The sequence below is a fragment of the Lithobates pipiens genome, unplaced genomic scaffold (genome assembly GCF_037356315.1).
Source record: "Lithobates pipiens isolate NorthernLeopardFrog02 unplaced genomic scaffold, aLitPip1_a1.2 Scaffold_30, whole genome shotgun sequence".
Taxonomy (NCBI): domain Eukaryota; kingdom Metazoa; phylum Chordata; class Amphibia; order Anura; family Ranidae; genus Lithobates; species Lithobates pipiens.
Window position 1 is genome coordinate 185,498,366 of NW_027507791.1, and position 24,218 is coordinate 185,522,583.

Genomic DNA, 24,218 nt, shown 5'->3' on the forward strand with positions numbered 1-24,218 from the left:
CTACTGAGGGGGGTCTTCACTGAGGTGCAGTCTGCACTACTGAGGGGGGGTCTGCACTGAGCGGGGTGTCTGCACTGGGGTCGGTCTGTACTGGGGGGTGTCTGCACTGGGAGGTATTTGTACTGCTGGGGTGGTCCTGCTCTGAGGGGGGTCTGTAATGGGGGGTGTCTGTACTGCTGGGGGGTCTGTACTAGTGAGGGGGGTCCTGTACTGCTGGGGTTCTGCACTGAGGTAGGGGGTGTCTGCACTGTACTGATGGAGGTCAGCAATCTGTGTCCTTCAGGGGCTGCATACAGTATACTGCATACTTTGTTGTTCGAAATGAATATAAGCTGTTGCCTGGGTACTGTGCCACATGGGTGTGGTAATCTGTTGTTCAATGGCATTAGTTATTTTTTTTGGGGGGGGGGGGGCTATACAACATTTTGCTATGGGGCCCTGTGATTTCTAGTTACGCCCCTGCCAGGCGGTCTCCCATCCAGGTACTAACCAGGCACGACCCTGCTTAGCATCCGAGATCAGACGAGATCGAGCGCATTCAGGGTGATGTGGCTGTAGGCGATCTTGCACGCTACTTACAACTCTCTTGACAAAAGCCAAGGTGGTCACCTCGGGCAATCGAGAGGAAAAATACAGCAGGTCGCTAAAGCCAACAACATAATAAAAAAAAGCCTACGGCACCTGGTATTCCCAGGCGGTCTCCCATCCAGGTACTAACCAGGACCCGACCCTGCTTAGCATCCGAGATCAGACGAGATCGAGTGCATTCAGGGTGATGTGGCTGTAGGCGTTCTTGCATCCTACTTACAACTCTCTTGACAAAAGCCAAGGTGGTCACCTCGGGCAATCGAGAGGAAAAATACAGCAGGTCGCCAAAGCCAACAACATAATGGAAAAAAGCCTACGGCACCTGGTATTCCCAGGCGGTCTCCCATCCAGGTACTAACCAGGCCCGACCCTGCTTAGCATCCGAGATCAGACGAGATGGAGTGCATTCAGGTTGATGTGGCCGTAGGCAATCTTGCACCCTACTTACAACTCTCTTGACAAAAGCCAAGGTGGTCACCTCGGTCAATCGAGAGGAAAAATACAGCAGGTCGCCAAAGCCAACAACATAATGGAAAAAAGCCTACGGCACCTGGTATTCCCAGGCGGTCTCCATATCCAGGTACTAACCAGGCCCGACCCTGCTTAGCATGCGAGATCAGACGAGACCGAGCGCATTCAGGGTGATGTGGCCGTAGGCGATCTTGCACCCTACTTACAACTCTCTTGACAAAAGCCAAGGTGGTCACCTCGCGCAATCGAGAGGAAAAATACAGCAGGTCGCCAAAGCCAACAACATAATGGAAAAAAGCCTACGGCACCTGGTATTCCCAGACGGTCTCCCATCCAGGTACTAACCAGGCCCGACCCTGCTTAGCATCAGAGATCAGACGAGATCGAGCGCATTCAGGGTGATGTGGCCGTAGGCGATCTTGCACCCTCCTTACAACTCTCTTGACAAAAGCCAAGGTGGTCACCTCGGGCAAACGAGAGGAAAAATACAGCAGGTCGCCAAAGCCAACAACATAATGGAAAAAAGCCTACGGCACCTGGTATTCCCAGGCGGTCTCCCATCCAGGTACTAACCAGGCCCGACCCTGCTTAGCATCCGAGATCAGACGAGATCGAGCGCATTCAGGGTGATGTGGCCGTAGGAGATCTTGTGTCCTACTTACAACTCTCTTGACAAAAGCCAAGGTGGTCACCTCGGGCAATCAAGAGGAAAAATACAGCAGGTCGCCAAAGCCAACAACATAATGGAAAAAAGCCTACGGCACCTGGTATTCCCAGGCGGTCTCCCATCCAGGTACTAACCAGGCCCGACCCTGCTTAGCATCCGAGATCGAGCGCATTCAGGGTGAGGTGGCCGTAGGCGATCTTGCACCCTACTTACAACTCTCTTGACAAAAGCCAAGGTGGTCACCTCGGGCAATCGAGAGGAAAAATACAGCAGGTCGCCAAAGCCAACAACATAATGGAAAAAAGCCTACGGCACCTGGTATTCCCAGGCGGTCTCCCATCCAGGTACTAACCAGGCCCGACCCTGCTTGGCATCCGAGCTCAGACGAGATCGAGCGCATTCAGGGTGATGTGGCCGTAGGCGATCTTGCACCCTACTTACAACTCTCTTGACAAAAGCCAAGGTGGTCACCTCGGGCAATCGAGAGGAAAAATACAGCAGGTCGCCAAAGCCAACAACATAATGGAAAAAAGCCTACGGCACCTGGTATTCCCAGGCGGTCTCCCATCCAGGTACTAACCAGGCCCGACCCTGCTTGGCATCCGAGATCAGACGAGATCGAGCGCATTCAGGGTGATGTGGCCGTAGGCGATCTTGCACCCTACTTACAACTCTCTTGACAAAAGCCAAGGTGGTCACCTTGGGCAATCGAGAGGAAAAATACAGCAGGTCGCCAAAGCCAACAACATAATGGAAAAAAGCCTACGGCACCTGGTATTCCCAGGCGGTCTCCCATCCAGGTACTAACCAGGCCCGACCCTGCTTGGCATCCGAGATCAGACGAGATCGAGCGCATTCAGTGTGATGTGGCCGTAGGCAACCACCTCGGGCAATCGAGAGGAAAAATACAGCAGGTCGCCAAAGCCAACAACATAATGGAAAAAAGCCTACGGCACCTGGTATTCCCAGGCGGTCTCCATATCCAAGTACTAACCAGGCCCGACCCTGCTTAGCATGCGAGATCAGATGAGATCGAGCGCATTCAGGGTGATGTGGCCGTAGGCGATCTTGCACCCTACTTACAACTCTCTTGACAAAAGCCAAGGTGGTCACCTCGGGCAATCGAGAGGAAAAATACAGCAGGTCGCCAAAGCCAACAACATAATGGAAAAAAGCCTACGGCACCTGGTATTCCCAGGCGGTCTCCCACCCAGGTACTAACCAGGCCCGACCCTGCTTAGCATCCGAGATCAGACGAGATCGAGCGCATTCAGGGTGATGTGGCCGTAGGCAATCTTTGCACCCTACTTACAACTCTCTTGACAAAAGCCAAGGTGGTCACCTCGGGCAATCGAGAGGAAAAATACAGCAGGTCGCCAAAGCCAACAACATAATGGAAAAAAGCCTACGGCACCTGGTATTCCCAGGCGGTCTCCCATCCAGGTAATAACCAGGCCCGACCCTGCTTGGCATCCGAGATCAGACGAGATTGAGCGCATTCAGGGTGATGTAGCCGTAGGCGATCTTGCACCCTACTTACAACTCTCTTGACAAAAGCCAAGGTGGTCACCTCGGGCAAATGAGAGGAAAAATACAGCAGGTCGCCAAAGCCAACAACATAATGGAAAAAAGTTTACGGCACCTGGTATTCCCAGGCGGTCTCCCATCCAGGTACTAACCAGGCACGACCCTGCTTAGCATACGAGATCAGACGAGATCGAGCGCATTCAGGGTGATGTGGCCGTAGGCGATCTTGCACTCTACTTACAACTCTCTTGACAAAAACCAAGGTGGTCACCTCGGGCAATCGAGAGGAAAAATACAGCAGGTCGCCAAAGCCAACAACATAATGGAAAAAAGCCTACGGCACCTGGAATTCCCAGGCGGTCTCCCATCCAGGTAGTAACCAGGCCCGACCCTGCTTGGCATCCGAGATCAGACGAGATCGAGCGCATTCAGGGTGATGTGGCCGTAGGCAATCTTGCACCCTACTTACAACTCTCTTGACAAAAGCCAAGGTGGTCACCTCGGGCAATCGAGAGGACAAATACAGCAGGTCGCCAAAGCCAACAACATAATGGAAAAAAGCCTACGGCACCTGGTATTCCCAGGCGGTCTCCCATCCAGGTACTAACCAGGCCCGACCCTGCTTAGCATCTGAGATCAGACGAGATCGAGCGCATTCAGGGTGATGTGGCCGTAGGTGATCTTACACCCTACTTACAACCTACTTACAACTCTCTTGACAAAAGCCAAGGTGGTCACCTCGGGCAATCGAGAGGAAAAATACAGCAGGTCGTCAAAGCCAACAACATAATGGAAAAAAGCCTACGGCACCCGGTATTCCCAGGCGGTCTCCTATCCAGGTACTAACCAGGCCCGACCCTGCTTAGCATCCGAGATCAGATGAGATCGAGCGCATTCAGGGTGATGTGGCTGTAGGCAATCTTGCACCCTACTTACAACTCTCTTGACAAAAGCCAAGGTGGTCACCTCGGGCAAGCGAGAGGAAAAATACAGCAGGTCGCCAAAGCCAACAACATAATGGAAAAAAGCCTACGGCACCTGGTATTCCCAGGCGGTCTCCCATCCAGGTACTAACCAGGCCCGACCCTGCTTAGCATCCGAGATCAGACGAGATCGAGCGCATTCAGGGTGATGTGGCCGTAGGTGATCTTACACCCTACTTACAACCTACTTACAACTCTCTTGACAAAAGCCAAGGTGGTCAGCTCGGGCAATCGAGAGGAAAAATACAGCAGGTCGCCAAAGCCAACAACATAATGGAAAAAAGCCTACGGCACCTGGTATTCCCAGGCGGTCTCCCATCCAGGTACTAACCAGGCCCGACCCTACTTAGCATCCGAGACCAGACGAAATCGAGTGCATTCAGGGTGATGTGGCCGTAGGCGATCTTGCACCCTACTTACAACTCTCTTGACAAAAGCCAAGGTGGTCACCTCGGGCAATCGAGAGGAAAAATACAGCAGGTCGCCAAAGCCAACAACATAATGGAAAAAAGCCTACGGCACCTGGTATTCCCAGGCGGTCTCCCATCCAGGTACTAACCAGACCTGACCCTGCTTAGCATCCAAGATCAGACGAGATCGAGCGCATTCAGAGTGATTTGGCCGTAGGCAATCTTGCACCCTACTTACAACTCTCTAGACAAAAGCCAAGGTGGTCACCTCGGGCAATCGAGAGGAAAAATAAAGCAGGTCGCCAAAGCCCACAACATAATGGAAAATAGCCTATGGCACCGGGTATTCCCAGGCTTAGCATCCGAGATCAGACGAGATCGAGCGCATTCAGGGTGATGTGGCCGTAGGCGATCTTGCACCCTACTTACAACTCTCTTGACAAAAGCCAAGGTGGTCACCTCGGGCAATCGAGAGGAAAAATACAGCAGGTCGCCAAAGCCAACAACATAATGGAAAAAAGCCTACGGCACCTGGTTTTCCCAGGCGGTCTCCCATCCAGGTACTAACCAGCCCAGACCCTGCTTAGCATCCGAGATCAGACGAGATCGAGCGCATTCAGGGTGATGTTGCTGTAGGCGATCTTGCAACCTTCTTACAACCTTCTTACAACTCTCTTTACAAAAGCCAAGGTGGTCACCTCGGGGAATCGAGAGGAAAAATACAGCAGGTCGCCAAAGCCAACAACATAATGGAAAAAAGCCTACGGCACCTGGTATTCCCAGGCGGTCTCCCATCCAGGTACTAACCAGGCCCGACCCTGCTTAGCATCCGAGATCAGATGAGATCGAGCGCATTCAGGGTGATGTGGCCGTAGGTGATCTTACACCCTACTTACAACCTACTTACAACTCTCTTGACAAAAGCCAAGGTGGTCACCTCGGGCAATCGAGAGGAAAAATACAGCAGATCGCCAAAGCCAACAACATAATGGAAAAAAGCCTACGGCACCTGGTATTCCCTGGCGGTCTCCCATCCAGGTACTAACCAGGCCTGACCCTGCTTAGCATCTGAGATCAGACGAGATCGAGCGCATTCAGTGTGATGTGGCCGTAGGCGACCTTGCGCTCTACTTACAACTCTCTTGACAAAAGCCAAGGTGGTCACCTCGGGAAATCGAGAGGAAAAATACAGCAGGTCGCCAAAGCCAACAACATAATGGAAAAAAGCCTACGACACCTGGTATTCCCAGGCGGTCTCCCATCCAGGTACTAACCAGCCCCGACCCTGCTTAGCATCCAAGATCAGACGAGATCGAGCGCATTCAGGGTGACATGGCCGTAGGCAATCTTGCACCCTACTTACAACTCTCTAGACAAAAGCCAAGGTGGTCACCTCGGGCAATCGAGAGGAAAAATACAGCAGGTCGCCAAAGCCAACAACATAATGGAAAAAAGCCTACGGCACCTGGTATTCCCAGGCGGTCTCCCATCCAGGTACTAACCAGGCCAGACCCTGCTTAGCATCCGAGATCAGACGAGATCGAGCGCATTCAGGGTGATGTTGCTGTAGGCGATCTTGCAACCTTCTTACAACTCTCTTTACAAAAGCCAAGGTGGTCACCTCGGGCAATCAAGAGGAAAAATACAGCAGGTCGCCAAAGCCAACAACATAATGGAAAAATGCCTACGGCACCTGGTATTTCCAGGCGGTCTCCCATCCAGGTACTAACCAGGCCCGACCCTGCTTAGCATCCGAGATCAGACGAGATCGAGCGCATTCAGGGTGATGTGGCCGTAGGTGATCTTACACCCTACTTACAACCTACTTACAACTCTCTTGACAAAAGCCAAGGTGGTCACCTCGGGCAATCGAGAGGAAAAATACAGCAGGTCGCCAAAGCCAACAACATAACGGAAAAAAGCCTACGGCACCTGGTATTCCCAGGCGGTCTCCCATCCAGGTACTAACCAGGCCCGACCCTGCTTAGCATCCGAGACCAGACGAAATCGAGTGCATTCAGGGTGATGTGGCCGTAGGCGATCTTGCACCCTACTTACAACTCTCTTGACAAAAGCCAAGGTGGTCACCTCGGGCAATCGAGAGGAAAAGTACAGCAGGTCGCCAAAGCCAACAACATAATGGAAAAAAGCCTACGGCACCTGGTATTCCCAGGCGGTCTCCCATCCTGGTACTAACCAGGCCCGACCCTGCTTAGCATCCAAGATCAGATGAGATCGAGCGCATTCAGGGTGATTTGGCCGTAGGCAATCTTGCACCCTACTTACAACTCTCTAGACAAAAGCCAAGGTGGTCACCTCGGGCAATCGAGAGGAAAAATAAAGCAGGTCGCCAAAGCCCACAACATAATGGAAAATAGCCTATGGCACCGGGTATTCCCAGGCTTAGCATCCGAGATCAGACGAGATCGAGCGCATTCAGGGTGATGTGGCCGTAGGCGATCTTGCACCCTACTTACAACTCTCTTGACAAAAGCCAAGGTGGTCACCTCGGGCAATCGAGAGGAAAAATACAGCAGGTCGCCAAAGCCAACAACATAATGGAAAAAAGCCTACGGCACCTGGTATTCCCAGGCGGTCTCCCATCCAGGTACTAACCAGGCCAGACCCTGCTTAGCATCCGAGATCAGACGAGATCGAGCGCATTCAGGGTGATGTTGCTGTAGGCGATCTTGCAACCTTCTTACAACCTTCTTACAACCTTCTTACAACAGCCAAGGTGGTCACCTTGGGGAATCGAGAGGAAAAATACAGCAGGTCGCCAAAGCCAACAACATAATGGAAAAAAGCCTACGGCACCTGGTATTCCCAGGCGGTCTCCCATCCAGGTACTAACCAGGCCCGACCCTGCTTAGCATCCGAGATCAGATGAGATCGAGCGCATTCAGGGTGATGTGGCCGTAGGTGATCTTACACCCTACTTACAACCTACTTACAACCTACTTACAACTCTCTTGACAAAAGCCAAGGTGGTCACCTCGGGCAATCGAGAGGAAAAATACAGCAGGTCGCCAAAGCCAACAACATAATGGAAAAAAGCCTACGGCACCTGGTATTCCCAGGCGGTCTCCCATCCAGGTACTAACCAGGCCCGACCCTGCTTGGCATCCGAGATCAGACGAGATCGAGCGCATTCAGGGTGATGTGGCCGTAGGCGATCTTGCACCCTACTTACAACTCTCTTGACAAAAGCCAAGGTGGTCACCTTGGGCAATCGAGAGGAAAAATACAGCAGGTCGCCAAAGCCAACAACATAATGGAAAAAAGCCTACGGCACCTGGTATTCCCAGGCGGTCTCCCATCCAGGTACTAACCAGGCCCGACCCTGCTTGGCATCCGAGATCAGACGAGATCGAGCGCATTCAGTGTGATGTGGCCGTAGGCAACCACCTCGGGCAATCGAGAGGAAAAATACAGCAGGTCGCCAAAGCCAACAACATAATGGAAAAAAGCCTACGGCACCTGGTATTCCCAGGCGGTCTCCATATCCAAGTACTAACCAGGCCCGACCCTGCTTAGCATGCGAGATCAGATGAGATCGAGCGCATTCAGGGTGATGTGGCCGTAGGCGATCTTGCACCCTACTTACAACTCTCTTGACAAAAGCCAAGGTGGTCACCTCGGGCAATCGAGAGGAAAAATACAGCAGGTCGCCAAAGCCAACAACATAATGGAAAAAAGCCTACGGCACCTGGTATTCCCAGGCGGTCTCCCACCCAGGTACTAACCAGGCCCGACCCTGCTTAGCATCCGAGATCAGACGAGATCGAGCGCATTCAGGGTGATGTGGCCGTAGGCAATCTTTGCACCCTACTTACAACTCTCTTGACAAAAGCCAAGGTGGTCACCTCGGGCAATCGAGAGGAAAAATACAGCAGGTCGCCAAAGCCAACAACATAATGGAAAAAAGCCTACGGCACCTGGTATTCCCAGGCGGTCTCCCATCCAGGTAATAACCAGGCCCGACCCTGCTTGGCATCCGAGATCAGACGAGATTGAGCGCATTCAGGGTGATGTAGCCGTAGGCGATCTTGCACCCTACTTACAACTCTCTTGACAAAAGCCAAGGTGGTCACCTCGGGCAAATGAGAGGAAAAATACAGCAGGTCGCCAAAGCCAACAACATAATGGAAAAAAGTTTACGGCACCTGGTATTCCCAGGCGGTCTCCCATCCAGGTACTAACCAGGCACGACCCTGCTTAGCATACGAGATCAGACGAGATCGAGCGCATTCAGGGTGATGTGGCCGTAGGCGATCTTGCACTCTACTTACAACTCTCTTGACAAAAACCAAGGTGGTCACCTCGGGCAATCGAGAGGAAAAATACAGCAGGTCGCCAAAGCCAACAACATAATGGAAAAAAGCCTACGGCACCTGGAATTCCCAGGCGGTCTCCCATCCAGGTAGTAACCAGGCCCGACCCTGCTTGGCATCCGAGATCAGACGAGATCGAGCGCATTCAGGGTGATGTGGCCGTAGGCAATCTTGCACCCTACTTACAACTCTCTTGACAAAAGCCAAGGTGGTCACCTCGGGCAATCGAGAGGACAAATACAGCAGGTCGCCAAAGCCAACAACATAATGGAAAAAAGCCTACGGCACCTGGTATTCCCAGGCGGTCTCCCATCCAGGTACTAACCAGGCCCGACCCTGCTTAGCATCTGAGATCAGACGAGATCGAGCGCATTCAGGGTGATGTGGCCGTAGGTGATCTTACACCCTACTTACAACCTACTTACAACTCTCTTGACAAAAGCCAAGGTGGTCACCTCGGGCAATCGAGAGGAAAAATACAGCAGGTCGTCAAAGCCAACAACATAATGGAAAAAAGCCTACGGCACCCGGTATTCCCAGGCGGTCTCCTATCCAGGTACTAACCAGGCCCGACCCTGCTTAGCATCCGAGATCAGATGAGATCGAGCGCATTCAGGGTGATGTGGCTGTAGGCAATCTTGCACCCTACTTACAACTCTCTTGACAAAAGCCAAGGTGGTCACCTCGGGCAAGCGAGAGGAAAAATACAGCAGGTCGCCAAAGCCAACAACATAATGGAAAAAAGCCTACGGCACCTGGTATTCCCAGGCGGTCTCCCATCCAGGTACTAACCAGGCCCGACCCTGCTTAGCATCCGAGATCAGACGAGATCGAGCGCATTCAGGGTGATGTGGCCGTAGGTGATCTTACACCCTACTTACAACCTACTTACAACTCTCTTGACAAAAGCCAAGGTGGTCAGCTCGGGCAATCGAGAGGAAAAATACAGCAGGTCGCCAAAGCCAACAACATAATGGAAAAAAGCCTACGGCACCTGGTATTCCCAGGCGGTCTCCCATCCAGGTACTAACCAGGCCCGACCCTACTTAGCATCCGAGACCAGACGAAATCGAGTGCATTCAGGGTGATGTGGCCGTAGGCGATCTTGCACCCTACTTACAACTCTCTTGACAAAAGCCAAGGTGGTCACCTCGGGCAATCGAGAGGAAAAATACAGCAGGTCGCCAAAGCCAACAACATAATGGAAAAAAGCCTACGGCACCTGGTATTCCCAGGCGGTCTCCCATCCAGGTACTAACCAGACCTGACCCTGCTTAGCATCCAAGATCAGACGAGATCGAGCGCATTCAGAGTGATTTGGCCGTAGGCAATCTTGCACCCTACTTACAACTCTCTAGACAAAAGCCAAGGTGGTCACCTCGGGCAATCGAGAGGAAAAATAAAGCAGGTCGCCAAAGCCCACAACATAATGGAAAATAGCCTATGGCACCGGGTATTCCCAGGCTTAGCATCCGAGATCAGACGAGATCGAGCGCATTCAGGGTGATGTGGCCGTAGGCGATCTTGCACCCTACTTACAACTCTCTTGACAAAAGCCAAGGTGGTCACCTCGGGCAATCGAGAGGAAAAATACAGCAGGTCGCCAAAGCCAACAACATAATGGAAAAAAGCCTACGGCACCTGGTTTTCCCAGGCGGTCTCCCATCCAGGTACTAACCAGCCCAGACCCTGCTTAGCATCCGAGATCAGACGAGATCGAGCGCATTCAGGGTGATGTTGCTGTAGGCGATCTTGCAACCTTCTTACAACCTTCTTACAACTCTCTTTACAAAAGCCAAGGTGGTCACCTCGGGGAATCGAGAGGAAAAATACAGCAGGTCGCCAAAGCCAACAACATAATGGAAAAAAGCCTACGGCACCTGGTATTCCCAGGCGGTCTCCCATCCAGGTACTAACCAGGCCCGACCCTGCTTAGCATCCGAGATCAGATGAGATCGAGCGCATTCAGGGTGATGTGGCCGTAGGTGATCTTACACCCTACTTACAACCTACTTACAACTCTCTTGACAAAAGCCAAGGTGGTCACCTCGGGCAATCGAGAGGAAAAATACAGCAGATCGCCAAAGCCAACAACATAATGGAAAAAAGCCTACGGCACCTGGTATTCCCTGGCGGTCTCCCATCCAGGTACTAACCAGGCCTGACCCTGCTTAGCATCTGAGATCAGACGAGATCGAGCGCATTCAGTGTGATGTGGCCGTAGGCGACCTTGCGCTCTACTTACAACTCTCTTGACAAAAGCCAAGGTGGTCACCTCGGGAAATCGAGAGGAAAAATACAGCAGGTCGCCAAAGCCAACAACATAATGGAAAAAAGCCTACGACACCTGGTATTCCCAGGCGGTCTCCCATCCAGGTACTAACCAGCCCTGACCCTGCTTAGCATCCAAGATCAGACGAGATCGAGCGCATTCAGGGTGACATGGCCGTAGGCAATCTTGCACCCTACTTACAACTCTCTAGACAAAAGCCAAGGTGGTCACCTCGGGCAATCGAGAGGAAAAATACAGCAGGTCGCCAAAGCCAACAACATAATGGAAAAAAGCCTACGGCACCTGGTATTCCCAGGCGGTCTCCCATCCAGGTACTAACCAGGCCAGACCCTGCTTAGCATCCGAGATCAGACGAGATCGAGCGCATTCAGGGTGATGTTGCTGTAGGCGATCTTGCAACCTTCTTACAACTCTCTTTACAAAAGCCAAGGTGGTCACCTCGGGCAATCAAGAGGAAAAATACAGCAGGTCGCCAAAGCCAACAACATAATGGAAAAATGCCTACGGCACCTGGTATTTCCAGGCGGTCTCCCATCCAGGTACTAACCAGGCCCGACCCTGCTTAGCATCCGAGATCAGACGAGATCGAGCGCATTCAGGGTGATGTGGCCGTAGGTGATCTTACACCCTACTTACAACCTACTTACAACTCTCTTGACAAAAGCCAAGGTGGTCACCTCGGGCAATCGAGAGGAAAAATACAGCAGGTCGCCAAAGCCAACAACATAACGGAAAAAAGCCTACGGCACCTGGTATTCCCAGGCGGTCTCCCATCCAGGTACTAACCAGGCCCGACCCTGCTTAGCATCCGAGACCAGACGAAATCGAGTGCATTCAGGGTGATGTGGCCGTAGGCGATCTTGCACCCTACTTACAACTCTCTTGACAAAAGCCAAGGTGGTCACCTCGGGCAATCGAGAGGAAAAGTACAGCAGGTCGCCAAAGCCAACAACATAATGGAAAAAAGCCTACGGCACCTGGTATTCCCAGGCGGTCTCCCATCCTGGTACTAACCAGGCCCGACCCTGCTTAGCATCCAAGATCAGATGAGATCGAGCGCATTCAGGGTGATTTGGCCGTAGGCAATCTTGCACCCTACTTACAACTCTCTAGACAAAAGCCAAGGTGGTCACCTCGGGCAATCGAGAGGAAAAATAAAGCAGGTCGCCAAAGCCCACAACATAATGGAAAATAGCCTATGGCACCGGGTATTCCCAGGCTTAGCATCCGAGATCAGACGAGATCGAGCGCATTCAGGGTGATGTGGCCGTAGGCGATCTTGCACCCTACTTACAACTCTCTTGACAAAAGCCAAGGTGGTCACCTCGGGCAATCGAGAGGAAAAATACAGCAGGTCGCCAAAGCCAACAACATAATGGAAAAAAGCCTACGGCACCTGGTATTCCCAGGCGGTCTCCCATCCAGGTACTAACCAGGCCAGACCCTGCTTAGCATCCGAGATCAGACGAGATCGAGCGCATTCAGGGTGATGTTGCTGTAGGCGATCTTGCAACCTTCTTACAACCTTCTTACAACCTTCTTACAACAGCCAAGGTGGTCACCTTGGGGAATCGAGAGGAAAAATACAGCAGGTCGCCAAAGCCAACAACATAATGGAAAAAAGCCTACGGCACCTGGTATTCCCAGGCGGTCTCCCATCCAGGTACTAACCAGGCCCGACCCTGCTTAGCATCCGAGATCAGATGAGATCGAGCGCATTCAGGGTGATGTGGCCGTAGGTGATCTTACACCCTACTTACAACCTACTTACAACCTACTTACAACTCTCTTGACAAAAGCCAAGGTGGTCACCTCGGGCAATCGAGAGGAAAAATACAGCAGGTCGCCAAAGCCAACAACATAATGGAAAAAAGCCTACGGCACCTGGTATTCCCAGGCGGTCTCCCATCCAGGTACTAACCAGGCCCGACCCTGCTTAGCATCTGAGATCAGATGAGATAGAGCGCATTCAGGGTGATGTGGCCGTAGGCGATCTTGTACCCTACTTACAACTCTCTTGACAAAAGCCAAGGTGGTCACCTCAGGCAATGGAGAGGAAAAATACAGCAGGTCGCCAAAGCCAACAACATAATGGAAAAAAGCCTACGGCACCTGGTATTCCCAGGCGGCCTCCCATCCAGGTACCAACCAGGCCCGACCCTGCTTTGCATACGAGAACGAGCGCATTCAGGGTAATGTGGCCGTAGGCGATCTTGCACCCTATTTACAACTCTCTTGACAAAAGCCAAGGTGGTCACCTCGGGCAATCGAGAGGAAAAATACAGCAGGTCGCCAAAGCCAACAACATAATGGAAAAAAGCTTACGGCACCCGGTATTCCCAGGCGGTCTCCCATCCAGGTACTAAACAGGCCCGACCCTGCTTAGCATCCGAGATCAGACGAGATCGAGCGCATTCAGGGTGATGTGTCCGTAGGCAATATTGCACCCTACTTAAAACTCTCTTGACAAAAGCCAAGGTGGTCACCTCGGGCAATCGAGAGGAAAAATACAGCAGGTCGCCAAAGCCAACAACATAATGGAAAAAAGCCTACGGCACCTGGTATTCCCAGGCGGTCTCCCATCCAGGTATTAACCAGGCATGACCCTGCTTAGCATCCGACGTCAGACGAGATCGAGCGCATTCAGGGTGATGTGGCTGTAGGCGAGCTTGCACCCTACTTACAACTCTCTTGACAAAAGCCAAGGTGGTCACCTCGGGCAAACGAGAGGAAAAATACAGCATGTCGCCAAAGCCAACAACATAATGGAAAAAAGCCTACGGCACCTGGTATTCCCAGGCGGTCTCCCATCCAGGTACTAACCAGGCCCGACCCTGCTTAGCATCCGGGATCAGACGAGATCGAGCGCATTCAGGGTGATGTGGCCGTAGGCGATCTTGCACCCTACTTACAACTCTCTTGACAAAAGCCAAGGTGGTCACCTCGGGCAATCGAGAGGAAAAATACAGCAGGTCGCCAAAGCCAACAACATAATGGAAAAAAGCCTATGGCACCTGGTATTCCCAGGCGGTCTCCCATCCAGGTACTAACCAGGCCCGACCCTGCTTAGCATCCGAGATCAGATGAGAGCGGGCGCATTCAGGATGATGTGGCCGTAGGCGCTCTTGCACCCTACTTACAACTCTCTTGACAAAAGCCAAGGTGGTCACCTCGGGCAATCGAGAGGAAAAATACAGCAGGTCGCCAAAGCCAACAACATAATGGAAAAAAGCCCACGGCACCTGGTATTCCCGGGCGGTCTCCCATCCAGGCCCGACCCTGCTTAGCATCCGAGATCAGACGAGATCGAGCGCATTCAGGGTGATGTGGCCGTAGGTGATCACCTCGGGCAATCGAGAGGAAAAATATAGCAGGTCGCCAAAGCCAACAACATAATGGAAAAAAGCCTACGGCACCCGCTATTCCCAGGCGGTCTCCCATCTAGGTACTAACCAGGCCCCACGCTGCTTAGCATCCGAGATCAGACGAGATCGAGCGCATTCAGGGTGATGTGGCCGTAGGCGATTTTGCACCCTACTTACAACTCTCTTGACAAAAGCCAAGGTGGTCACCTCGGGAAATCGAGAGGAAAAATACAGCAGGTCGCCAAAGCCAACAACATAATGGAAAAAAGCCTACGGCACCTGGTATTCCCAGACGGTCTCCCATCCAGGTACTAACCAGGCCCGACCCTGCTTAGCATCCGAGACCAGACGAGATCGAGTGCATTCAGGGTGATGTGGCCGTAGGCGATCTTGCACCCTATTTACAACTCTCTTGACAAAAGCCAAGGTGGTCACCTCGGGCAATCGAGAGGAAAAATACAGCAGGTCGCCAAAGCCAACAACATAATGGAAAAAAGCCTACGGCACCTGGTATTCCCAGGCGGTCTCCCATCCAGGTACTAACCAGGCCCGACCCTGCTTAGCATCCGAGATCAGACGAGATCGAGCGCATTCAGGGTGATTTGGCCGTAGGCAATCTCGCACCCTACTTACAACTCTCTTGACAAAAGCCAAGGTGGTCACCTCGGGCAATCGAGAGGAAAAATACAGCAGGTCGCCAAAGCCAACAACATAATGGAAAAAAGCCTACGGCACCCGGTATTCCCAGGCGGTCTCCCATCCAGGTACTAACCAGGCCAGACCCTGCTTATCATCTGAGATCAGACGAGATCGAGCGCATTCAGGGTGTTTTGGCAGTAGGCGATCTTGCACCCTACTTACAACTCTCTAGACAAAAGCCAAGGTGGTCACCTCGGGCAATCGAGAGGAAAAATAAAGCAGGTCGCCAAAGCCCACAACATAATGGAAAATAGCCTATGGCACCGGGTATTCCCAGGCTTAGCATCCGAGATCAGACGAGATCGAGCGCATTCAGGGTGATGTGGCCGTAGGCGATCTTGCACCCTACTTACAACTCTCTTGACAAAAGCCAAGGTGGTCACCTCGGGCAATCGAGAGGAAAAATACAGCAGGTCGCCAAAGCCAACAACATAATGGAAAAAAGCCTACGGCACCTGGTGTTCCCAGGCGGTCCCCCATCCAGGTACTAACCAGGCCAGACCCTGCTTAGCATCCGAGATCAGACGAGATCGAGCGCATTCAGGGTGATGTGGCTGTAGGCGATCTTGAACCCTACTTACAACTCTCTTTACAAAAGCCAAGGTGGTCACCTCGGGCAATCGAGAGGAAAAATACAGCAGGTCGCCAAAGCCAACAACATAATGGAAAAAAGCCTACGGCACCTGGTATTCCCAGGCGGTCTCCCATCCAGGTACTAACCAGGCCCGACCCTGCTTAGCATCCGAGATCAGATGAGATCGAGCGCATTCAGGGTGATGTGGCCGTATGCGATCTTGCACCCTACTTACAACTCTCTTGACAAAAGCCAAGGTGGTCACCTCGGGCAAGCGAGAGGAAAAATACAGCAGGTCGCCAAAGCCAACAACATAATGGAAAAAAGCCTACGGCACCTGGTATTTCCAGGCGGTCTCCCATCCAGGTACTAACCAGGCCCGACCCTGCTTAGCATCCGAGATCAGACGAGATTGAGCGCATTCAGGGTGATGTGGCCATAGGTGATCTTACATCCTACTTACAACTCTCTTGACAAAAGCCAAGGTGGTCACCTCGGGCAATTGAGAGGAAAAATACAGCAGGTCGCCAAAGCCAACAACATAATGGAAAAAAGCCTACGGCACCTGGTATTCCCAGGCGGTCTCCCATCCAGGTACTAACCAGGCCCGACCCTGCTTAGCATCCGAGATCAGATGAGATCGAGCGCATTCAGGGTGATGTGGCCATAGGCGATCTTGCACCCTACTTACAACTCTCTTGACAAAAGCCAAGGTGGTCACCTCGGGCAATCGAGAAGAAAAATACAGCTGGTCGCCAAAGCCAACAACATAATGGAAAAAAGCCTACGGCACCTGGTATTCCCAGGCGGTCTCCCATCCAGGTACTAACCAGGCCCGACCCTGCTTAGCATCCGAGATCAGACGAGATAGAGCGCATTCAGGGTGATGTGGCCGTAGACGATCTTGCACCCTACTTACAACTCTCTTGACAAAAGCCAAGGTGGTCACCTCAGGCAATGGAGAGGAAAAATACAGCAGGTCGCCAAAGCCAACAACATAATGGAAAAAAGCCTACGGCACCTGGTATTCCCAGGCGGCCTCACATCCAGGTACTAACCAGGCCCGACGCTGCTTAGCATCTGAGATCAGATGAGATCGAGCGCATTCAGGGTGATGTGGCCGTAGGCGATCTTGCACCCTACTTACAACTCTCTTGACAAAAGCCAAGGTGGTCACCTCGGGCAATCGAGAGGAAAAATACAGCAGGTCGCCAAAGCCAACAACATAATGTAAAAAAGCCTACAGCACCTGGTATTCCCAGGCGGTCTCCCATCCAGGTACTAACCAGGCCCAAACCTGCTTAGCATCCGAGATCAGATGAGATCGGGCGCATTCAGGATGATGTGGCCGTGGCGATCTTGCACCCTACTTACAACTCTCTTGACAAAAGCCAAGGTGGTCACCTCGGGCAATCGAGAGGAAAAATACAGCAGGTCGCAAAAGCCAACAACATAATGGAAAAAAGCCTACGGCACCTGGTATTCCCAGGCGGTCTCCCATCCAGGTACTAACCAGGCCCGACCCTGCTTAGCATCCGAGATCAGACGAGATCGAGCGCATTCAGGGTGATTTGGCCATAGGAAATCTTGCACCCTACTTACAACTCTCTTGACAAAAGCCAAGGTGGTCACCTCGGGCAATCGAGAGGAAAAATACAGCAGGTCGCCAAAGCCAACAACATAATGGAAAAAAGCCTACGTTACCCGGTATTCCCAGGCGGTCTCCCATCCAGGTACTAACCAGGCCAGACCCTGCTTAGCATCCGAGATCAGACGAGATCGAGCGCATTCAGGGTGATTTGGCAGTAGGCGATCTTGCACCCTACTTACAACTCTCTAGACAAAAGCCAAGGTGGTCACCTCGGGCAATCGAGAGGAAAAATAAAGCAGGTCGCCAAAGCCCACAACATAATGGAAAATAGCCTATGGCACCGGGTATTCCCAGGCTTAGCATCCGAGATCAGACGAGATCGAGTGCATTCAGGGTGATGTGGCCGTAGGCGATCTTGCACCCTACTTACAACTCTCTTGACAAAAGCCAAGGTGGTCACCTCAGGCAATGGAGAGGAAAAATACAGCAGGTCGCCAAAGCCAACAACATAATGTAAAAAAGCCTACGGCACCTGGTATTCCCAGGCGGTCTCCCATCCAGGTACTAACCAGGCCCAACCCTGCTTAGCATCCGAGATCAGATGAGATCGGGCGCATTCAGGATGATGTGGCCGTAGGCGATCTTGCACCCTATTTACAACTCTCTTGACAAAAGCCAAGGTGGTCACCTCAGGCAATCGAGAGGAAAAATACAGCAGGTCGCCAAAGCCAACAACATAATGGAAAAAAGCCTACGGCACCTGGTATTCCCAGGCGGTCTCCCATCCAGGTACTAAACAGGCCCGACCCTGCTTAGCATCCGAGATCAGACGAGATCGAGGGCATTCAGGGTGATGTGGCCGTAGGCGATCTTGCACCCTACTTACAACTCTCTTGACAAAAGCCAAGGTGGTCACCTCGGGCAATCGAGAGGAAAAATACAGCAGGTCGCCAAAGCCAACAACATAATGGAAAAAAGCCTACGGCACCTGGTATTCCCAGGCGGTCTCCCATCCAGGTACTAACCAGGCCCGACCCTGCTTAGCATCTGAGATCAGACGAGATCGAGCGAATTCAGGGTGATGTGGCCGTAGGCGATCTTGCATCCTACTTACAACTCTCTTGACAAAAGCCAAGGTGTTCACCTCGGGCAATTGAGAGGAAAAATACAGCAGGTCGCCAAAGCCAACAGCATAATGGAAAAAAGCCTACGGCACCTGGTATTCCCAGGCGGTCTCCCATCCAGGTACTAACCAGGCCCGACACTGCTTAGCATCTGAGATCAGACGAGATCGAGCGCACTCAGGGTGATGTGGCCGTAGGCGATCTTGCTCCCTACTTACAACTTTCTTGACAAAAGCCAAGGTGGTCACCTCGGGCAATTGAGAGGAAAAATACAGCAGGTCGCCAAAGCCAACAACATAATGGAAAAAAGCCTACGGCACCTGGTATTCCCAGGCGGTCTACCATCCAGGTACTAACCAGGCCCAACGCTGCTTAGCATCCGAGATCAGATGAGATCGAGCGCATTCAGGGTGATGTGGCCGTAGGCGATCTTGCATCCTACTTACAACTCTCTTGACAAAAGCCAAGGTGGTCACCTCGGGCAATCGAGAGGAAAAATACAGCTGGTCGCCAAAGCCAACAACATAATGGAAAAAAGCTTACGGCACCTGGTATTCCCAGGCGGTCTCCCATCCAGGTACTAAGCAGGCCCGACCCTGCTTAGCATGCGAGATCAGACGAGATGGAGCGCATTCAGGGTGATGTGGCCGTAGGCGATCTTGCACCCTACTTACAACTCTCTTGACAAAAGCCAAGGTGGTCACCTCGGGCAATCGAGAGGAAAAATACAGCAGGTCGCCAAAGCCAACAACATAATGGAAAAAAGCCTACGGCACCTGGTATTCCCAGGCGGTCTCCCATCCAGGTACTAACCAGGCCCGACCCTGCTTAGCATCTGAGAACAGACGAGATAGAGCGCATTCAGGGTGATGTTGCTGTAGGCGATCTTGCACCCTACTTACAACTCTCTTGACAAAAGCCAAGGTGGTCACCTCAGGCAATGGAGAGGAAAAATACAGCAGGTCGCCAAAGCCAACAACATAATGGAAAAAAGCCTACGGCACCTGGTATTCCCAGGCGGCCTCGCATCCAGGTACCAACCAGGCCCGACCCTGCTTTGCATACGAGAACGAGCGCATTCAGGGTAATGTGGCCGTAGGCGAACTTGCACCCTATTTACAACTCTCTTGACAAAAGCCAAGGTGGTCACCTCGGGCAATCGAGAGGAAAAATACAGCAGGTCGCCAAAGCCAACAACATAATGGAAAAAAGCCTACGGCACCCGGTATTCCCAGGCGGTCTACCATCCAGGTACTAACCAGGCCCGACCTTGCTTAGCATCCGAGATCAGACGAGATCGAGCGCATTCAGGGTGATGTGGCCATAGGCAATCTTGCACCCTACTTACAACTCTCTTGACAAAATCCAAGGTGGTCACCTCGGGCAATCGAGAGGAAAAATACAGCAGGTTGCCAAAGCCAACAACATAATGGAAAAAAAGCCTACGGCACCTGGTATTCCCAGGCGGTTTCCCATCCAGGTATTAACCAGGCCCGACCCTGCTTAGCATCGACGTCAGACGAGATCGAGCGCATTCAGGGTGATGTGGCTGTAGGCGATCTTGCACCCTACTTACAACTCTCTTGACAAAAACCAAGGTGGTCACCTCGGGCAATCGAGAGGAAAAATACAGCAGGTCGCCAAAGCCAACAACATAATGGAATAAAGCCTACAGCACCTGGTATTCCCAAGCGGTCTCCCATCCAGGGACTAACCAGGCCCGACCTTGCTTAGCATCCGAGATCAGACGAGATCGAGCGCATTCAGGGTGATGTGGCCATAGGCAATCTTGCACCCTACTTACAACTCTCTTGACAAAAGCCAAGGTGGTCACCTCGGGCAATCGAGAGGAAAAATACAGCAGGTCGCCAAAGCCAACAACATAATGGAAAAAAGCCTACGGCACCCGGTATTCCCAGGCGGACTCCCATCCAGGTACTAACCAGGCCAGACCCGGCTTATCATCTGAGATCAGACGAGATCGAGCGCATTCAGGGTGTTTTGGCAGTAGGCGATCTTGCACCCTACTTACAACTCTCTAGACAAAAGCCAAGGTGGTCACCTCGGGCAATCGAGAGGAAAAATACAGCAGGTCGCCAAAGCCAACAACATAATGGAAAAAAGCCTACGGCACCCGGTATTCCCAGGCGGTCTGCCATCCAGGTACTAACCAGGCCCGACCTTGCTTAGCATCCGAGATCAGACGAGATCGAGCGCATTCAGGGTGATGTGGCCATAGGCAATCTTGCACCCTACTTACAACTCTCTTGACAAAATCCAAGGTGGTCACCTCGGGCAATCGAGAGGAAAAATACAGCAGGTTGCCAAAGCCAACAACATAATGGAAAAAAGCACACGGCACCTGGTATTCCCAGGCGGTCTCCCATCCAGGTACTAACCAGGCCTGACGCTGCTTAGCATCCGAGATCAGACGAGATCGAGTGCATTCAGGGTGATGTGGCCGTAGGCGACCTTGCACCCTATTTGCAACTCTCTTGACAAAAACCAAGGTGGTCACCTCGGGCAATCGAGAGGAAAAATACAGCAGGTCGCCAAAGCCAACAACAAATTGGAAAAAAGCCTAAGGCACCTGGTATTCCCAGGCGGCCTCCCATCCAGGTACCAACCAGGCCCGACCCTGCTTAGCATACGAGAACGAGCGCATTCAGGGTAATGTGGCCATAGGCGATCTTGCACCCAATTTACAACTCTCTTGACAAAAGCCAAGGTGGTCACCTCGGGCAATCGAGAGGAAAAATACAGCAGGTCGCCAAAGCCAACAACATAATGGAAAAAAGCCTACGGCACCCGGTATTCCCAGGCGGTCTCCCATCCAGGTACTAACCAGGCCCGACCCTGCTTAGAATCCGAGATCAGACGAGATCGAGCGCATTCAGGGTGATGTGGCCGTAGGCTAACTTGCACCCTACTTACAACTCTCTTGACAAAAGCCAAGGTGGTCACCTCGGGCAATCGAGAGGAAAAATACAGCAGGTCGCCAAAGCCAACAACATAATGGAAAAAAGCCTACGGCACCTGGTATTCCCAGGCGGTCTGCCATCCAGGTACTAACCAGGCCCGACCCTGCTTAGCATCCGACGTCAGACGAGATCGAGCGCATTCAGGGTGATGTGGCTGTAGGCGATCTTGCACCCTACTTACAACTCTCTTGACAAAAGCCAAGGTGGTCACCTCGGGCAAACGAGAGGAAAAATACAGCAGGTCGCCAAAGCCAACAACATAATGGAAAAAAGCCTACGGCACCTGGTATTCCCATGCGGTCTCCCATCCAGGTACTAACCAGGTCCGACCCTGCTTAGCATCCGAGATCAGATGAGATCGAGCGCATTCAGGATGATGTGGCCATAGGTGATCTTGCACCCTACTTACAACTCTCTTGACAAAAGCCAAGGTGGTCACCTCGGGCAACCGAGAGGAAAAATACTACAGGTCGCCAAAGCCAACAACATAATGGAAAAAAGCCTACGGCACCTGGTATTCCCAGGCGGTCTCCCATCCAGGTACTAACCAGGCCCGACCCCGCTTAGCATCCAAGATCAGACGAGATCGAGCGCATTCAGGGTGATGTGGCTGTAGGCGATCTTGCACCCTACTTACAACTCTCTTGACAAAAGCCAAGGTGGTCACCTCGGGCAATCGAGAGGAAAAATACAGCAGGTCGCCAAAGCCAACAACATAATGGAAAAAAGCCTACGGCACCTGGTATTCCCAGGCGGTCTCCCATCCAGGTACTAACCAGGCCCGACCCTGCTTAGCATCCGACGTCAGACGAGATCGAGCGCATTCAGGGTGATGTGGCCGTAGGCGATCTTGCACCCTACTTACAACTCTCTTGACAAAAGCCAAGGTGGTCACCTCGGGCAATCGAGAGGAAAAATACTGCAGGTCGTCAAAGCCAACAACATAATGGAAAAAAGCCTACGGCACCTGGTATTCCCAGGCGGTCTCCCATCCAGGTACTAACCAGGCCTGACCCTGCTTAGCATCCGAGATCAGACGAGATCGAGTGCATTCAGGGTGATGTGGCCGTAGGCGATCTTGCACCCTACTTACAACTCTCTTGACAAAAGCCAAGGTGGTCACCTCGGGCAAACGAGAGGAAAAATACAGTAGGTCGCCAAAGCCAACAACATAATGGAAAACAATCTACAGCACCTGGAATTCCCAGGCGTTCTCCCATCCAGCTACTAACCAGGCCCGTCCCTGCTTGGCATCTGAGATCTGACGAGATCAAGCGCATTCAGGGTGATGTGGCCGTAGGCAATCTTGCACCCTACTTACAACTCTCTTGACAAAAGCCAAGGTGGTCACCTCGGGCAATCGAGAGGAAAAATACAGCAGGTCGCCAAAGCCAACAACATAATGGAAAAAAGCCTACGGCACCTGGTATTCCCAGGCGGTCTCCCATCCAGGTACTAACCAGGCCCGACCCTGCTTAGCATCTGAGATCAGACGAGATCGAGCGCATTCAGGGTGATGTGGCTGTAGGCAATCTTGCACCCTACTTACAACTCTCTTGACAAAAGCCAAGGTGGTCACCTCGGGCAATCGAGAGGAAAAATACAGCATGTCGCCAAAGCCAACAACATAATAGAAAATAGCCTACGGCACCTGGTATTCCCAGGCGGTCTCCCATCCAGGTACTAACCAGGCCCGACCCTGCTTAGCATCTGAGATCAGACGAGATCGAGCGCATTCAGGGTGATGTGGCCGTAGGCAATCTTGCATCCTACTTACAACTCTCTTGACAAAAGCCAAGGTGGTCACCTCGGGCAATCGAGAGGAAAAATACAGCAGGTCGCCAAAGCCAACAACATAATGGAAAAAAGCCTACGGCACCTGGTATTCCCAAGCGGTCTCCCATCCAGGTACTAACCAGGCCCAACCCTGCTTAGCATCCGAGATCAGATGAGATCGAGCGCTTTCAGGATGATGTGGCCGTAGGCGATCTTGCCCCCTACTTACAACTCTCTTGACAAAAGCCAAGGTGGTCACCTCGGGCAATCGAGAGGAAAAATACAGCAGGTCGCCAAAGCCAACAACATAATGGAAAAAAGCCTACGGCACCTGGTATTCCCAGGCGGTCTCCCATCCAGGTACTAACCAGGCCCGACTCTGCTTAGCATCCGAGATCAGACGAGATCGAGCGCATTGAGGGAGATGTGGCTGTAGGCGATCTTGCACCCTACTTACAACTCTCTTGAGAAAAGCCAAGGTGGTCACCTCGGGCAATCGAGAGGAAAAATACAGCAGGTCGCCAAAGCCAACAACATAATGGAAAAAAGCCTACGGCACCTGGTATTCCCAGGCGGTCTCCCATCCAGATACTAACCAGGCCCGACCCTGCTTAGCATCCGAAATCAGACGAGATCGAGCGCATTCAGGGTGATGTGGCCGTAGGTGATCTTGCATCCTTCTTACAACTCTCTTGACAAAAGCCAAGGTGGTCACCTCGGGCAATCGAGATGAAAAATACAGCAGGTCGCCAAAACCAACAACATAATGGAAAAAAGCCTACGGCACCTGGTATTTCCAGGCGGTCTCCCATACAGGTACTAACCAGGCCCGACC

The 24,218-nt window shown here is 52.2% G+C and overlaps 52 non-coding genes and 44 pseudogenes across 52 annotated transcripts in view; all 96 read right to left on the minus strand.

Moving 5' to 3' along the window:
* Nucleotides 1-669: 669 nt before the first annotated feature.
* Nucleotides 670-789, minus strand: LOC143954407 (5S ribosomal RNA). The gene has a single exon (XR_013269402.1). It is a non-coding gene; the product is annotated as a 5S ribosomal RNA (ribosomal RNA).
* A 109-nt stretch (nt 790-898) lies between these two features.
* On the minus strand, nt 899-1,017 carry LOC143954954 (5S ribosomal RNA; annotated as a pseudogene).
* A 109-nt stretch (nt 1,018-1,126) lies between these two features.
* Nucleotides 1,127-1,246, minus strand: LOC143947155 (5S ribosomal RNA; annotated as a pseudogene).
* A 109-nt stretch (nt 1,247-1,355) lies between these two features.
* On the minus strand, nt 1,356-1,474 carry LOC143952397 (5S ribosomal RNA). Its single transcript, XR_013267578.1, has one exon. It is a non-coding gene; the product is annotated as a 5S ribosomal RNA (ribosomal RNA).
* A 109-nt stretch (nt 1,475-1,583) lies between these two features.
* Nucleotides 1,584-1,702, minus strand: LOC143950305 (5S ribosomal RNA). The gene has a single exon (XR_013265719.1). It is a non-coding gene; the product is annotated as a 5S ribosomal RNA (ribosomal RNA).
* A 109-nt stretch (nt 1,703-1,811) lies between these two features.
* Nucleotides 1,812-1,920, minus strand: LOC143947473 (5S ribosomal RNA; annotated as a pseudogene).
* A 109-nt stretch (nt 1,921-2,029) lies between these two features.
* LOC143951202 (5S ribosomal RNA) lies at nt 2,030-2,148 on the minus strand. Its single transcript, XR_013266496.1, has one exon. It is a non-coding gene; the product is annotated as a 5S ribosomal RNA (ribosomal RNA).
* Nucleotides 2,149-2,257: 109 nt separating this feature from the next.
* LOC143950182 (5S ribosomal RNA) lies at nt 2,258-2,376 on the minus strand. The gene has a single exon (XR_013265608.1). It is a non-coding gene; the product is annotated as a 5S ribosomal RNA (ribosomal RNA).
* A 109-nt stretch (nt 2,377-2,485) lies between these two features.
* On the minus strand, nt 2,486-2,604 carry LOC143952687 (5S ribosomal RNA). The gene has a single exon (XR_013267840.1). It is a non-coding gene; the product is annotated as a 5S ribosomal RNA (ribosomal RNA).
* Nucleotides 2,605-2,670: 66 nt separating this feature from the next.
* On the minus strand, nt 2,671-2,790 carry LOC143945165 (5S ribosomal RNA; annotated as a pseudogene).
* Nucleotides 2,791-2,899: 109 nt separating this feature from the next.
* LOC143943958 (5S ribosomal RNA) lies at nt 2,900-3,018 on the minus strand. The gene has a single exon (XR_013264982.1). It is a non-coding gene; the product is annotated as a 5S ribosomal RNA (ribosomal RNA).
* A 110-nt stretch (nt 3,019-3,128) lies between these two features.
* Nucleotides 3,129-3,247, minus strand: LOC143945474 (5S ribosomal RNA; annotated as a pseudogene).
* Nucleotides 3,248-3,356: 109 nt separating this feature from the next.
* Nucleotides 3,357-3,475, minus strand: LOC143943476 (5S ribosomal RNA; annotated as a pseudogene).
* A 109-nt stretch (nt 3,476-3,584) lies between these two features.
* On the minus strand, nt 3,585-3,703 carry LOC143953123 (5S ribosomal RNA). The gene has a single exon (XR_013268234.1). It is a non-coding gene; the product is annotated as a 5S ribosomal RNA (ribosomal RNA).
* A 109-nt stretch (nt 3,704-3,812) lies between these two features.
* Nucleotides 3,813-3,931, minus strand: LOC143953291 (5S ribosomal RNA). The gene has a single exon (XR_013268387.1). It is a non-coding gene; the product is annotated as a 5S ribosomal RNA (ribosomal RNA).
* Nucleotides 3,932-4,051: 120 nt separating this feature from the next.
* Nucleotides 4,052-4,170, minus strand: LOC143953988 (5S ribosomal RNA). Its single transcript, XR_013269020.1, has one exon. It is a non-coding gene; the product is annotated as a 5S ribosomal RNA (ribosomal RNA).
* A 109-nt stretch (nt 4,171-4,279) lies between these two features.
* LOC143950436 (5S ribosomal RNA) lies at nt 4,280-4,398 on the minus strand. The gene has a single exon (XR_013265829.1). It is a non-coding gene; the product is annotated as a 5S ribosomal RNA (ribosomal RNA).
* Nucleotides 4,399-4,518: 120 nt separating this feature from the next.
* On the minus strand, nt 4,519-4,637 carry LOC143952915 (5S ribosomal RNA). Its single transcript, XR_013268046.1, has one exon. It is a non-coding gene; the product is annotated as a 5S ribosomal RNA (ribosomal RNA).
* A 109-nt stretch (nt 4,638-4,746) lies between these two features.
* LOC143945099 (5S ribosomal RNA) lies at nt 4,747-4,865 on the minus strand (annotated as a pseudogene).
* Nucleotides 4,866-5,165: 300 nt separating this feature from the next.
* Nucleotides 5,166-5,284, minus strand: LOC143947411 (5S ribosomal RNA; annotated as a pseudogene).
* Nucleotides 5,285-5,404: 120 nt separating this feature from the next.
* LOC143946593 (5S ribosomal RNA) lies at nt 5,405-5,523 on the minus strand. The gene has a single exon (XR_013265225.1). It is a non-coding gene; the product is annotated as a 5S ribosomal RNA (ribosomal RNA).
* A 120-nt stretch (nt 5,524-5,643) lies between these two features.
* On the minus strand, nt 5,644-5,762 carry LOC143945963 (5S ribosomal RNA; annotated as a pseudogene).
* A 109-nt stretch (nt 5,763-5,871) lies between these two features.
* Nucleotides 5,872-5,990, minus strand: LOC143944638 (5S ribosomal RNA; annotated as a pseudogene).
* A 109-nt stretch (nt 5,991-6,099) lies between these two features.
* LOC143944647 (5S ribosomal RNA) lies at nt 6,100-6,218 on the minus strand (annotated as a pseudogene).
* Nucleotides 6,219-6,327: 109 nt separating this feature from the next.
* On the minus strand, nt 6,328-6,446 carry LOC143953445 (5S ribosomal RNA). The gene has a single exon (XR_013268527.1). It is a non-coding gene; the product is annotated as a 5S ribosomal RNA (ribosomal RNA).
* A 120-nt stretch (nt 6,447-6,566) lies between these two features.
* On the minus strand, nt 6,567-6,685 carry LOC143951045 (5S ribosomal RNA). The gene has a single exon (XR_013266354.1). It is a non-coding gene; the product is annotated as a 5S ribosomal RNA (ribosomal RNA).
* A 109-nt stretch (nt 6,686-6,794) lies between these two features.
* LOC143946949 (5S ribosomal RNA) lies at nt 6,795-6,913 on the minus strand. Its single transcript, XR_013265259.1, has one exon. It is a non-coding gene; the product is annotated as a 5S ribosomal RNA (ribosomal RNA).
* Nucleotides 6,914-7,213: 300 nt separating this feature from the next.
* On the minus strand, nt 7,214-7,332 carry LOC143944648 (5S ribosomal RNA; annotated as a pseudogene).
* Nucleotides 7,333-7,451: 119 nt separating this feature from the next.
* LOC143946605 (5S ribosomal RNA) lies at nt 7,452-7,570 on the minus strand. Its single transcript, XR_013265226.1, has one exon. It is a non-coding gene; the product is annotated as a 5S ribosomal RNA (ribosomal RNA).
* Nucleotides 7,571-7,701: 131 nt separating this feature from the next.
* LOC143950183 (5S ribosomal RNA) lies at nt 7,702-7,820 on the minus strand. The gene has a single exon (XR_013265609.1). It is a non-coding gene; the product is annotated as a 5S ribosomal RNA (ribosomal RNA).
* Nucleotides 7,821-7,929: 109 nt separating this feature from the next.
* LOC143952689 (5S ribosomal RNA) lies at nt 7,930-8,048 on the minus strand. Its single transcript, XR_013267841.1, has one exon. It is a non-coding gene; the product is annotated as a 5S ribosomal RNA (ribosomal RNA).
* A 66-nt stretch (nt 8,049-8,114) lies between these two features.
* Nucleotides 8,115-8,234, minus strand: LOC143945166 (5S ribosomal RNA; annotated as a pseudogene).
* A 109-nt stretch (nt 8,235-8,343) lies between these two features.
* Nucleotides 8,344-8,462, minus strand: LOC143943971 (5S ribosomal RNA). The gene has a single exon (XR_013264984.1). It is a non-coding gene; the product is annotated as a 5S ribosomal RNA (ribosomal RNA).
* Nucleotides 8,463-8,572: 110 nt separating this feature from the next.
* LOC143945475 (5S ribosomal RNA) lies at nt 8,573-8,691 on the minus strand (annotated as a pseudogene).
* Nucleotides 8,692-8,800: 109 nt separating this feature from the next.
* LOC143943477 (5S ribosomal RNA) lies at nt 8,801-8,919 on the minus strand (annotated as a pseudogene).
* A 109-nt stretch (nt 8,920-9,028) lies between these two features.
* On the minus strand, nt 9,029-9,147 carry LOC143953124 (5S ribosomal RNA). The gene has a single exon (XR_013268235.1). It is a non-coding gene; the product is annotated as a 5S ribosomal RNA (ribosomal RNA).
* A 109-nt stretch (nt 9,148-9,256) lies between these two features.
* Nucleotides 9,257-9,375, minus strand: LOC143953292 (5S ribosomal RNA). The gene has a single exon (XR_013268388.1). It is a non-coding gene; the product is annotated as a 5S ribosomal RNA (ribosomal RNA).
* A 120-nt stretch (nt 9,376-9,495) lies between these two features.
* Nucleotides 9,496-9,614, minus strand: LOC143953989 (5S ribosomal RNA). The gene has a single exon (XR_013269021.1). It is a non-coding gene; the product is annotated as a 5S ribosomal RNA (ribosomal RNA).
* A 109-nt stretch (nt 9,615-9,723) lies between these two features.
* On the minus strand, nt 9,724-9,842 carry LOC143950449 (5S ribosomal RNA). Its single transcript, XR_013265830.1, has one exon. It is a non-coding gene; the product is annotated as a 5S ribosomal RNA (ribosomal RNA).
* Nucleotides 9,843-9,962: 120 nt separating this feature from the next.
* LOC143952916 (5S ribosomal RNA) lies at nt 9,963-10,081 on the minus strand. The gene has a single exon (XR_013268047.1). It is a non-coding gene; the product is annotated as a 5S ribosomal RNA (ribosomal RNA).
* A 109-nt stretch (nt 10,082-10,190) lies between these two features.
* On the minus strand, nt 10,191-10,309 carry LOC143945100 (5S ribosomal RNA; annotated as a pseudogene).
* Nucleotides 10,310-10,609: 300 nt separating this feature from the next.
* On the minus strand, nt 10,610-10,728 carry LOC143947412 (5S ribosomal RNA; annotated as a pseudogene).
* Nucleotides 10,729-10,848: 120 nt separating this feature from the next.
* Nucleotides 10,849-10,967, minus strand: LOC143946617 (5S ribosomal RNA). Its single transcript, XR_013265227.1, has one exon. It is a non-coding gene; the product is annotated as a 5S ribosomal RNA (ribosomal RNA).
* Nucleotides 10,968-11,087: 120 nt separating this feature from the next.
* Nucleotides 11,088-11,206, minus strand: LOC143945964 (5S ribosomal RNA; annotated as a pseudogene).
* A 109-nt stretch (nt 11,207-11,315) lies between these two features.
* Nucleotides 11,316-11,434, minus strand: LOC143946492 (5S ribosomal RNA; annotated as a pseudogene).
* A 109-nt stretch (nt 11,435-11,543) lies between these two features.
* Nucleotides 11,544-11,662, minus strand: LOC143944649 (5S ribosomal RNA; annotated as a pseudogene).
* A 109-nt stretch (nt 11,663-11,771) lies between these two features.
* Nucleotides 11,772-11,890, minus strand: LOC143953446 (5S ribosomal RNA). The gene has a single exon (XR_013268528.1). It is a non-coding gene; the product is annotated as a 5S ribosomal RNA (ribosomal RNA).
* A 120-nt stretch (nt 11,891-12,010) lies between these two features.
* LOC143951048 (5S ribosomal RNA) lies at nt 12,011-12,129 on the minus strand. Its single transcript, XR_013266356.1, has one exon. It is a non-coding gene; the product is annotated as a 5S ribosomal RNA (ribosomal RNA).
* Nucleotides 12,130-12,238: 109 nt separating this feature from the next.
* Nucleotides 12,239-12,357, minus strand: LOC143946963 (5S ribosomal RNA). Its single transcript, XR_013265260.1, has one exon. It is a non-coding gene; the product is annotated as a 5S ribosomal RNA (ribosomal RNA).
* Nucleotides 12,358-12,657: 300 nt separating this feature from the next.
* Nucleotides 12,658-12,776, minus strand: LOC143944650 (5S ribosomal RNA; annotated as a pseudogene).
* Nucleotides 12,777-12,895: 119 nt separating this feature from the next.
* LOC143946630 (5S ribosomal RNA) lies at nt 12,896-13,014 on the minus strand. Its single transcript, XR_013265228.1, has one exon. It is a non-coding gene; the product is annotated as a 5S ribosomal RNA (ribosomal RNA).
* A 131-nt stretch (nt 13,015-13,145) lies between these two features.
* LOC143954946 (5S ribosomal RNA) lies at nt 13,146-13,264 on the minus strand (annotated as a pseudogene).
* Nucleotides 13,265-13,373: 109 nt separating this feature from the next.
* Nucleotides 13,374-13,482, minus strand: LOC143950099 (5S ribosomal RNA; annotated as a pseudogene).
* Nucleotides 13,483-13,591: 109 nt separating this feature from the next.
* On the minus strand, nt 13,592-13,710 carry LOC143944234 (5S ribosomal RNA; annotated as a pseudogene).
* A 109-nt stretch (nt 13,711-13,819) lies between these two features.
* On the minus strand, nt 13,820-13,938 carry LOC143948051 (5S ribosomal RNA; annotated as a pseudogene).
* A 109-nt stretch (nt 13,939-14,047) lies between these two features.
* On the minus strand, nt 14,048-14,166 carry LOC143951906 (5S ribosomal RNA). The gene has a single exon (XR_013267134.1). It is a non-coding gene; the product is annotated as a 5S ribosomal RNA (ribosomal RNA).
* A 109-nt stretch (nt 14,167-14,275) lies between these two features.
* On the minus strand, nt 14,276-14,394 carry LOC143953972 (5S ribosomal RNA). Its single transcript, XR_013269005.1, has one exon. It is a non-coding gene; the product is annotated as a 5S ribosomal RNA (ribosomal RNA).
* Nucleotides 14,395-14,677: 283 nt separating this feature from the next.
* Nucleotides 14,678-14,796, minus strand: LOC143944113 (5S ribosomal RNA; annotated as a pseudogene).
* A 109-nt stretch (nt 14,797-14,905) lies between these two features.
* LOC143949466 (5S ribosomal RNA) lies at nt 14,906-15,024 on the minus strand. Its single transcript, XR_013265490.1, has one exon. It is a non-coding gene; the product is annotated as a 5S ribosomal RNA (ribosomal RNA).
* Nucleotides 15,025-15,133: 109 nt separating this feature from the next.
* LOC143954763 (5S ribosomal RNA) lies at nt 15,134-15,252 on the minus strand. The gene has a single exon (XR_013269721.1). It is a non-coding gene; the product is annotated as a 5S ribosomal RNA (ribosomal RNA).
* Nucleotides 15,253-15,361: 109 nt separating this feature from the next.
* On the minus strand, nt 15,362-15,480 carry LOC143948050 (5S ribosomal RNA; annotated as a pseudogene).
* A 300-nt stretch (nt 15,481-15,780) lies between these two features.
* LOC143944051 (5S ribosomal RNA) lies at nt 15,781-15,899 on the minus strand (annotated as a pseudogene).
* A 109-nt stretch (nt 15,900-16,008) lies between these two features.
* Nucleotides 16,009-16,127, minus strand: LOC143949284 (5S ribosomal RNA). Its single transcript, XR_013265474.1, has one exon. It is a non-coding gene; the product is annotated as a 5S ribosomal RNA (ribosomal RNA).
* Nucleotides 16,128-16,236: 109 nt separating this feature from the next.
* LOC143945319 (5S ribosomal RNA) lies at nt 16,237-16,355 on the minus strand (annotated as a pseudogene).
* Nucleotides 16,356-16,464: 109 nt separating this feature from the next.
* On the minus strand, nt 16,465-16,583 carry LOC143943418 (5S ribosomal RNA). Its single transcript, XR_013264933.1, has one exon. It is a non-coding gene; the product is annotated as a 5S ribosomal RNA (ribosomal RNA).
* Nucleotides 16,584-16,692: 109 nt separating this feature from the next.
* On the minus strand, nt 16,693-16,811 carry LOC143953876 (5S ribosomal RNA). Its single transcript, XR_013268918.1, has one exon. It is a non-coding gene; the product is annotated as a 5S ribosomal RNA (ribosomal RNA).
* Nucleotides 16,812-16,920: 109 nt separating this feature from the next.
* Nucleotides 16,921-17,039, minus strand: LOC143946515 (5S ribosomal RNA; annotated as a pseudogene).
* A 109-nt stretch (nt 17,040-17,148) lies between these two features.
* LOC143954956 (5S ribosomal RNA) lies at nt 17,149-17,266 on the minus strand (annotated as a pseudogene).
* A 109-nt stretch (nt 17,267-17,375) lies between these two features.
* LOC143951308 (5S ribosomal RNA) lies at nt 17,376-17,494 on the minus strand. Its single transcript, XR_013266592.1, has one exon. It is a non-coding gene; the product is annotated as a 5S ribosomal RNA (ribosomal RNA).
* Nucleotides 17,495-17,603: 109 nt separating this feature from the next.
* LOC143947395 (5S ribosomal RNA) lies at nt 17,604-17,722 on the minus strand (annotated as a pseudogene).
* Nucleotides 17,723-18,022: 300 nt separating this feature from the next.
* Nucleotides 18,023-18,141, minus strand: LOC143950560 (5S ribosomal RNA). Its single transcript, XR_013265916.1, has one exon. It is a non-coding gene; the product is annotated as a 5S ribosomal RNA (ribosomal RNA).
* Nucleotides 18,142-18,250: 109 nt separating this feature from the next.
* Nucleotides 18,251-18,369, minus strand: LOC143950927 (5S ribosomal RNA). Its single transcript, XR_013266247.1, has one exon. It is a non-coding gene; the product is annotated as a 5S ribosomal RNA (ribosomal RNA).
* A 109-nt stretch (nt 18,370-18,478) lies between these two features.
* LOC143953193 (5S ribosomal RNA) lies at nt 18,479-18,597 on the minus strand. The gene has a single exon (XR_013268298.1). It is a non-coding gene; the product is annotated as a 5S ribosomal RNA (ribosomal RNA).
* Nucleotides 18,598-18,706: 109 nt separating this feature from the next.
* LOC143944022 (5S ribosomal RNA) lies at nt 18,707-18,825 on the minus strand (annotated as a pseudogene).
* A 109-nt stretch (nt 18,826-18,934) lies between these two features.
* Nucleotides 18,935-19,053, minus strand: LOC143952088 (5S ribosomal RNA). The gene has a single exon (XR_013267299.1). It is a non-coding gene; the product is annotated as a 5S ribosomal RNA (ribosomal RNA).
* A 109-nt stretch (nt 19,054-19,162) lies between these two features.
* Nucleotides 19,163-19,281, minus strand: LOC143946817 (5S ribosomal RNA; annotated as a pseudogene).
* A 109-nt stretch (nt 19,282-19,390) lies between these two features.
* Nucleotides 19,391-19,509, minus strand: LOC143948085 (5S ribosomal RNA; annotated as a pseudogene).
* Nucleotides 19,510-19,836: 327 nt separating this feature from the next.
* Nucleotides 19,837-19,955, minus strand: LOC143954661 (5S ribosomal RNA). The gene has a single exon (XR_013269632.1). It is a non-coding gene; the product is annotated as a 5S ribosomal RNA (ribosomal RNA).
* Nucleotides 19,956-20,065: 110 nt separating this feature from the next.
* Nucleotides 20,066-20,183, minus strand: LOC143948514 (5S ribosomal RNA; annotated as a pseudogene).
* Nucleotides 20,184-20,292: 109 nt separating this feature from the next.
* LOC143944163 (5S ribosomal RNA) lies at nt 20,293-20,411 on the minus strand (annotated as a pseudogene).
* A 109-nt stretch (nt 20,412-20,520) lies between these two features.
* LOC143949281 (5S ribosomal RNA) lies at nt 20,521-20,639 on the minus strand (annotated as a pseudogene).
* A 109-nt stretch (nt 20,640-20,748) lies between these two features.
* LOC143943515 (5S ribosomal RNA) lies at nt 20,749-20,867 on the minus strand (annotated as a pseudogene).
* A 109-nt stretch (nt 20,868-20,976) lies between these two features.
* Nucleotides 20,977-21,095, minus strand: LOC143944780 (5S ribosomal RNA; annotated as a pseudogene).
* Nucleotides 21,096-21,422: 327 nt separating this feature from the next.
* LOC143952603 (5S ribosomal RNA) lies at nt 21,423-21,541 on the minus strand. The gene has a single exon (XR_013267764.1). It is a non-coding gene; the product is annotated as a 5S ribosomal RNA (ribosomal RNA).
* A 109-nt stretch (nt 21,542-21,650) lies between these two features.
* LOC143945936 (5S ribosomal RNA) lies at nt 21,651-21,769 on the minus strand (annotated as a pseudogene).
* Nucleotides 21,770-21,878: 109 nt separating this feature from the next.
* LOC143953970 (5S ribosomal RNA) lies at nt 21,879-21,997 on the minus strand. The gene has a single exon (XR_013269003.1). It is a non-coding gene; the product is annotated as a 5S ribosomal RNA (ribosomal RNA).
* Nucleotides 21,998-22,106: 109 nt separating this feature from the next.
* Nucleotides 22,107-22,225, minus strand: LOC143954537 (5S ribosomal RNA). Its single transcript, XR_013269519.1, has one exon. It is a non-coding gene; the product is annotated as a 5S ribosomal RNA (ribosomal RNA).
* A 109-nt stretch (nt 22,226-22,334) lies between these two features.
* LOC143952929 (5S ribosomal RNA) lies at nt 22,335-22,453 on the minus strand. Its single transcript, XR_013268059.1, has one exon. It is a non-coding gene; the product is annotated as a 5S ribosomal RNA (ribosomal RNA).
* A 109-nt stretch (nt 22,454-22,562) lies between these two features.
* On the minus strand, nt 22,563-22,681 carry LOC143950330 (5S ribosomal RNA). The gene has a single exon (XR_013265742.1). It is a non-coding gene; the product is annotated as a 5S ribosomal RNA (ribosomal RNA).
* A 109-nt stretch (nt 22,682-22,790) lies between these two features.
* Nucleotides 22,791-22,909, minus strand: LOC143947659 (5S ribosomal RNA; annotated as a pseudogene).
* A 109-nt stretch (nt 22,910-23,018) lies between these two features.
* Nucleotides 23,019-23,137, minus strand: LOC143954389 (5S ribosomal RNA). The gene has a single exon (XR_013269385.1). It is a non-coding gene; the product is annotated as a 5S ribosomal RNA (ribosomal RNA).
* A 109-nt stretch (nt 23,138-23,246) lies between these two features.
* Nucleotides 23,247-23,365, minus strand: LOC143951458 (5S ribosomal RNA). Its single transcript, XR_013266729.1, has one exon. It is a non-coding gene; the product is annotated as a 5S ribosomal RNA (ribosomal RNA).
* Nucleotides 23,366-23,474: 109 nt separating this feature from the next.
* On the minus strand, nt 23,475-23,593 carry LOC143951255 (5S ribosomal RNA). The gene has a single exon (XR_013266544.1). It is a non-coding gene; the product is annotated as a 5S ribosomal RNA (ribosomal RNA).
* Nucleotides 23,594-23,702: 109 nt separating this feature from the next.
* On the minus strand, nt 23,703-23,821 carry LOC143945131 (5S ribosomal RNA; annotated as a pseudogene).
* A 109-nt stretch (nt 23,822-23,930) lies between these two features.
* Nucleotides 23,931-24,049, minus strand: LOC143954812 (5S ribosomal RNA; annotated as a pseudogene).
* A 109-nt stretch (nt 24,050-24,158) lies between these two features.
* LOC143952959 (5S ribosomal RNA) overlaps nt 24,159-24,218 on the minus strand; it is a 119-nt gene continuing 59 nt past the window's right edge. Inside the window, exon 1 of the ribosomal RNA XR_013268086.1 lies at nt 24,159-24,218. This exon is cut by the window's right edge and continues 59 nt beyond it. This is a non-coding gene — a ribosomal RNA (5S ribosomal RNA).